Below are 7864 nucleotides of genomic sequence, written 5' to 3'. Positions count from 1 at the left end.
TACTAATGCTAATCAAAAGAAAGCTGGATTAAGTATATTAATTTTAAATAAAGCTGACTTCAGAACAAGGAAAATTATTAGGGACAAAGAGGTCAATTCTCCAGGAAAACAACCATCTTTAATGTGTATGCACCTAAAAATGAGTATCAAAATGCATGAGACAAAACCTAGTAGGAAAGTAAAAAGATATAAATAAATCCACTAATATATTTGGAGACTTCAACACCCCTCTTTCAGTAATTGATAGTTCAAGCTGGCAGAAAATCAGTAAATACATAATTGTCCTGAACAGCACTGTCAACTTGATCTAATTGACATTTAGCAAATACTCCGACAACAGCAAAACACACATTTTTCTCAAGGTCACATGGAACATTCACCAAGATACACCACATTCTGGGCCATAAAATGCACATTAATAAATTTAAAAGAATAGAAATTACGTTCATTTTCTCAGGCTGCTATAACGAAATACCACAAACTGGGTGGCAGAAATAAATATATTGTCTCCGTTTGGGAGGCTAGAAGTCCAAAATCAAGGTGTTGGCAGGGCCATGCTCTTTGAAAACCTGTAGGGGAGAATCTTACCTTGCCTCTTTCTGGCTTCTGGTGGCGGCAGTCACTCCTTGGCCTTCCTTGGCTTGCAGCTGCATCATTACAGTCTCTGTCTCTGTAATTAACATAGCATTCTCCCTGTGTATGTGTGTCTGTCTTCACATTTCTTCTTCTCATAGAGACTCCAATCACATTGGCAGAGGATCTTGTTTCATATCAGTCTCAGCCTATTGATGGTGATGCTATTGGCCAGGAATACCTAAGGACACACACCTGGAACCTTACTACTTATGGCAGCCCCCACAAATGTTCCCACTCATCCCCCCCTACCCCAGACATTTCCCCAACTAGAGCCAGTGGCTGGACTGGACTTTGTGGTTCTTACTGTGGTTGCAAGGTGCACCTCAGCAACAACCATCAGGGAACTTTGATAAGAAAGGAGAAATGTAGTCACTCAAACAGTCAGTTACCTAGGTCCGTGGTCGGCAAACTGGGGCTCGCGAGCCACATGCGGCTCTTTGGCCCCTTGAGTGTGGCTCTTCCACAAAATACCGCGGCCTGGGTGAGTCTATTTTGAAGAAGTGGCGTTTAAAAAATTTGGCTCTCAAAAGAAATGTCAATCGTTGTACTGTTGATATTTGGCTCTGTTGACTAATGAGTTTGCCGACCACTGACCTAGGTTATCCAGGGCTTTCTGAAAGGGGAACTTCATGGGTGGGGGAGGAGTGACTTCTTATCTAGTTGTTTAGCTAGTGGCTGTGTCATTCAGCTGGCAGTATGTTTATTAAGATGGATGTCTTTGAAATCGATGCCCAGCAATCAAAAGTTTAATGCCATGAACTTATATTGCAATAAAAACCACTTATTGCCAGGCACTTACTTTACAGACTCACCCTGTTGATCTTATCCTACCTTAATTACAAGTGCAAAGACCCTATATCCAAATAAGGCCATATTCAGAGGCTGGGGTAGTGGTGGTTTATGGCTTCCACATATATTTGTGGAGAGGAAGAGGACACAATTAAACCTATAAGATAAATCATACAAACTATGATCTTAGGCCAGAGTGAAATTAAACTAGAAATCAATAACACCAAAATAGCTTGAAAAATTCCAAAAATGTTTGGAGATTAAACACACACTTCTAAATAATACATGGGTCAAAGAAAGAGTCTCAAGAGAAATTTAAAAACATTTTGAATTAAATGAAAATAAAATTTATCGAACCTTATGGAATGCAGTGAAAGCAGTGCTTAGACAAGAGTGCTTAGTATTAAGGGCATACATTAGAAAAGAAGAATAACCTAAAAACAACTATCTAAGCTTTTGTCTTGGGCAATGAGAGAAAGAAGAGCAATTTAAGCTAAAAGAGAGCAAAATAAGAGAAATAATATATATATAGAGAGAAATTATACATAAAGAAAATTTCTGTGTCCTCCTGATATATCCCACTCCAGCTCTCTTCTTCCTTCAAATAGACAAAATTGATTCTTCAAATAGGCAATTAAGAATAAAAGGACTAACCTGGGAAAACGCCCATAAAAAAACTATGCTCAGAAAACAAGTCTCAGGTCAACAGTAATATGTTGGAGCTGAGCCTGAGATTCTTGCTCTAAACTACTTAGTTCACTATAGTTCTAGATTAGTAGTAGCCAAATCAAACACAAATCTTTTTCTGACAAAAATATCTCTAATTAAGCCCACCAGATTCCTGGATTAAGATAAAGAAAATGTGAGTTTACCAGAAAAAAAATGAAGCAAGCCACCATGAATGAGAAATCAGAAGAAATAATAAATATTTAGAACCCTCAAGAAAACTAGACATTAAAATTTTATTAGTTGTGAAATATAGAATATCTATTTAGAAAATATTTAAAGAAATAAGGGATGGAATCATAATGTTGAACAAGCAACAGAGACTATCAGGAATGAGCAAGCAGAAGTGACAAATAATCAGATGAAGTTTTTAGGCATTAAACATATTATTTGTTGAGCCCTGGTTGGTGTGGCTCAGTTGGTTAGGCATTGTCCCAGGCACCGAAAGGTTGCTAGTTCCATTCCTGGTCAGGGCACGTGCCCAGTTGCCTCTCCGGAAGGGGGCATGTAGGAGGCAGCCAACCGATGTTATCTTCTCACACTCACATCGATGTTTCTCTGGCTTTCCCTCTCCCTTCTTCTCTCTCTAAAAAAATCAATATAAAATATTTTTAAAAACCCAAAAACATATCTTTTGAAATGGAAACATTCAATGGATGGATTGAATGGCAGATTAGACACAGATAATTTGTAAACTATAAACTAAGAAAATTATCCAGAATAAACAGAATGATAAGAATGTAAAAAATATGAAAGAAATGTCAAACAATTATAAAAGTTAAACTTAAAAGCTCTGGCATATAAATAATCAGATTTCAAGGAGAGATTTTAAGAAATGAGAAGCAATATTTCAAAAGTTAAATGCTTAGAATTTTCCAGAATTTACAAAAGACATGAATGCACAGATTCAAGTAGCACAAAAGATCACAAGAAGGATAAATTTAAAAAGCTATTCTGAGACTTGTTATAAAATTCAAAACACCAAAAAAAAAAAAAATGTTTAAAGCAGCCAGAGAGAAAAAACACAGACAACCTACAACAAAACAGACTAAAAGCAGATGCTTTAATAGCAACAATGGAAGCCAGACAACAGTAATATAATGAGTGACATCCCAGGATAGTAAGCCCCATTATAATGAAAGTTTGGATCCAGCATTATCCTATAAAATAAGAGGCTAATATGCAAATCGACTGAACAGCAGAACAACTGGTCGACTGGTCGCTATGACGTGCACTGACCACCATGGGGCAGACGCTCAATGCAGGAGCTGCCCCCTGGTGGTCAGTGCGCTGGGAGCGCTGCTCAGCCAGAAGTCCTGAGCCAGGCTCACCGGTGGCGGGAGCCTCTCCCACCTCTGCGGCAGTGCTAAGGAAGTCTCCCTGTGCAGGCCGGGCTGAGGGACCCCCCAAAGTGCACGAATTTCATGCAACAGGCCTCTAGTAATTAATCACCAATAGTCATTAGTGATTGACTGCCTTCTATCTGGCCCTCATTTCAAATTGGATGGGATACACTTTTATCTCTGAGTGGAGGACATGGAGGAAAGGTAAGGCTGAGTGAGGAAAAATTAAGCACCCTATATCAGGAAACAGGGAGGCAGAGGGTGAGTCCTTTATTGCCAGTATTTTTCCAGTCCTATCTCCTTTGATTAGACTGATTAAGTGGGCCCAGCTTAATTAGATTACTATAAATGCTTCCACTGTTCTGGAAGTTCTAGCCCGTGAGACAGGATCCAGAATTGGCACCAGATGACATTTACTTTGAAGCAGACAGCCACTACCAAGTGGTGCCAAACCACAACCAGGATGAGCAAAGATTTTAATTATAGAGTCAGACCACTAGAACATCAGCTAGACACACTCAGCTGACTCATTTCTTTAATTTTCTAAATAAGTCCACTTTTCTCTTTGCACAATTGAAATTTTTCATCTTAATTAATCTTATAATGAGATTTTATTGTATCTTCAAAGTGATTAAAGAAAATAATTTCAGTCTAGAACTGTGCACTCACTCATTAATTCTATATTGCAAGAGTGAAGGTGAAATAAAGATACTTTCAGATACATATAACCTACAAAATTTAGCGCCCATATGCTTATACTAAAGGAACTTCTAAAAGATGTACTTTAGGAAGAAATAAAATAATACCAAAGAAACACTTTGAGATGACAGAAGAATGGTGAACAAGTAAAATGGTAAACATGTATGTAGCTTTAAATAAATCAATTTTCTAAAATTCCTACTAATAATAATGTCTACTTTGTGAGGTTTTTTTTTTTTAAAGGATTGGAGCCCTACCCGGTTTTGCTCAGTGGATAGGGCATCAGCCTGCGGACTGAAGGGTCCCGGGTTCGATTCTAGTCAAGGGCATATACCCGGGTTGCAGTTTCGATCCCCAGTGGGGGGTGTACAGAAGGCAGCCAATCAATGATTCTATCTCATCATTGATGTTTCTATCTCTCGCTCCCTCTCCCATCCTCCTCTGAAATCAATAAAAAAATATATATTTTTAAAAAGGATTAGATTCTCATCAAACTGGGACTAGAAGAGAACTTATTTAACCTGATAAAGAACATCTCAAAAAACCTACATCTAACATATTTAATAATAATAAATCAAATGATTTCCCCCTAATATAAGGAAAAAGACAGGGATTTCCATTCTCACCATTCCTATTCATAATCATACTGAAAAACTGAAGATTTTATCCTGTGCAATAGGTAATCAATCAATTGATCTTGGAAAGAAGGAAATAAAATGGTCTCTATTCACAGATGACATGATTACCTATTTGGAAAATTCCAAAGAATCTACCAAAAATATCAATGGGATTATTTAGTGAATTTAGAAAAAAAAATTTAAAGCTCAATATACAAAAATTAATTGTAGTTCTAAATACTAGCAATTAACAATTGGAAATTTAAAATCCAGTACTATTTACAATAGCACCAAAAGAACATGAATTGTGTAGGCATAAATATACCAAAATATGTGCAAAATCTGTATACTGAAAACAGCAAACACTGATGAAAGATACAAAGAAGACCAAGTAAATGGAAAGATATTCTATATTCATGGACTAGGAGACTATATTGTGAAGATGTATATTCCCTCCAAACAACATCCCAGCATGATTTTTGTAAAAATTAACAAGCTGATTCTAAAATTTATATGGAATGGCAAAGGAACTGGGCTAGCCAAAACAATTTTAAGAAAGAAGAGCAATGTTGCAGGACTCACAATACTTGATTTTAAGGCTACAGTAATCAAGACAGTATTGATAAAAAAATGTAGACACATGGATAAATGGGAGAGAAGAGTCCAGAAGTAAACCCACACATTTTTTAAAAGGTGCAAAAACATTCAATGGAGCCAAAGCATAGGCTTTTAAACAAATATTGCTGGGACAATTATAAATCCATATGAATTTAACCTTGATCCATACTTCACACCATATAAAAACCAATTTGGCAGTATCTTATCAAGTTAGACATATACTTACCATACAACACAGCAACCTAGGTAATTACCCAAGACAAATGAAAACATGTCAAATACAAAATATACTATTTGATTCCATTAATATTAAATTCTGCAAAAGTCAAACCCTAGTGACTGAAAGTAGATTAGTGGTTGCCTGGAATTGGAGGAGGAAGGAAGGCCTTGAATGGAGAGGGCCACAAGGAACTTTTAAAAAAAATATGTTTTTATTGATTTTTAGATAGAGAGGAAGGGAGAGGGAGAGAGAGAGATAGAAACATCCATGAGAGAGACACATCCATCAGCTGCCTCCTGCACACACACCCCAGTGGGGATCGAGCCTACAACCCAGGCATGTGCCCTGACCGAGATTCGAACCTGGGACCCCATGGTCCATAGGGTGACGCTCAGTCCACTGAGCCACACCACCCGGCCCACAAGGAACTTTTAATTGTTGGAAATGTTCTATGTCTTGATTGTAGTGGTGGATACATGAGCATATCTAAATACCAAAACTCATTAAACTATACACTTAATATAGGTGAATTTCATTGTAAGTTATTCCTCACTAAAGCTGGGGGAAAATAAATGGGTTAAAGTATCCCTAAAAGTTCCTCATATTCAGTTTCACTTGTTTGAATCACTTTGCATCTAAGAGACATAGATCTCCATCCCTCTCCATGCAGTATTTTCTCTTGTACGATAGGGTTGGTTGTACAACCCTTACTAAGAATGCTCTACAATTTTCTCCGGAATTTACTTTCATACTTCTGACACCCATTCTGCAAGTTTTGATATGAATGTTCAAGCAATGATAATCACATTGCTTCTGCCACTTATCTGACTGCGACTATAAATGCCTTCTGACTTCAGATATTTTAAACTGTGAAGAAAAACAAGGACATCTTAGTATTGAAATGTGGTAGAAGCAAATAAGTTTTAAATACTGGTGAAATGAAACCTTTTATCACAATGCAATAATCTATCTCCAATAATGAATTCTGGTTTGTCAAGTTTATCTGAGATGTAAATATAACTAACGTGGAATTTTTTAATCCATTGCCCCGGTCTATCTTTTCCCCATCTCTTTACTTTTGGAGATTGGCCCTGCTTTGACAATTCAAGGGTTCTAAAGAGTCCGTGTTGGTGTTCAGCCGAGTCCACAGTGCTTGGTGGGAGGGAGGGGGATGGTACCTCCCAGAGCAGCAGCAGGAACGTTAAGGTAAGATGTGTTTGTAAGTACCAGAGAGACCGCTCTGGGGACTCCCAAAAATATTTGAAGGATACTGCAGAAATGAGTAATGTCCTCTGTAAAAGCATACTATATTGCGAAAGCAAGCAACCTCTGAGTATTAATGTAAGAATGATTCCTATCCCTCATCCCAACTGACATAACTCAGGATAAAAACGTGTGAAGTATAGAAATGTGTTTAAAGGCCAGGCCAGATACCACTAAAATGTTATCCTTGGTTATCTATCACAGATGATTTTTAAAATCTGTATGTCCTAATCCACTGCAAAGAACACATGTTGCTTTTGTAATGCTCAGAATGCTAAAAATAAAAGGAAGCCAACATGAGGCTACCCATCTCAAACACAACGGAAAGATGAGGCAACAGGCAGCCTGAGGAAAGGCCTCCGGATTTCCTGCTGGCCTCCGAAAGGAGACTTATGGTGAGGAAGAAGAAATGGAAGCCATGTTACAAGGGGATGAGTGGAAGTCAACTACCACAACAATAGGTTTGAGGCATTTGGTGCCAAATTATGGTTGCATATTTCTTTTGCCTCAGTCCATATCCAAAAGTCTGAGGCTGAGGCCTGACCCACTAAGCTGCTGCATGTTGGTTTCTTTATGTGTCACTTTAAATTTTTACCACATTATCTCTTTTTTATTAGATTTTGTTTTCAATAAGTCATTTGAAATGACAATTTTAATCATGGCTGCTAATCTCTTTTAATAATTATTTGATTCCTTTTACATGAATGTAACTTTAAAAGAAGCTGTTATTCCCAACTCAGAAAGCTGTAAGTTGTTATTTTCAAAAATGCTTCTTTTTGTACTGGTATGATTTTATGTTTCCCCAAATAGTTTTATAGAGAGATCAGAAATTAAGTAATGGTTGTTGTTTTCATTTATTTTTTACCTAAAAATATCCAAAGCTAAACATTCCTTTGAGGCATCTGTGGGAAGTAACTATTCATTTTTCACCATGGCTGTCATGAAGGGGAATA

Source organism: Cnephaeus nilssonii (assembly GCF_951640355.1).
Source record: "Cnephaeus nilssonii genome assembly, chromosome: 4".
Classification (NCBI taxonomy): domain Eukaryota; kingdom Metazoa; phylum Chordata; class Mammalia; order Chiroptera; family Vespertilionidae; genus Cnephaeus; species Cnephaeus nilssonii.
Note: the sequence above shows the minus strand (reverse complement) of the source record.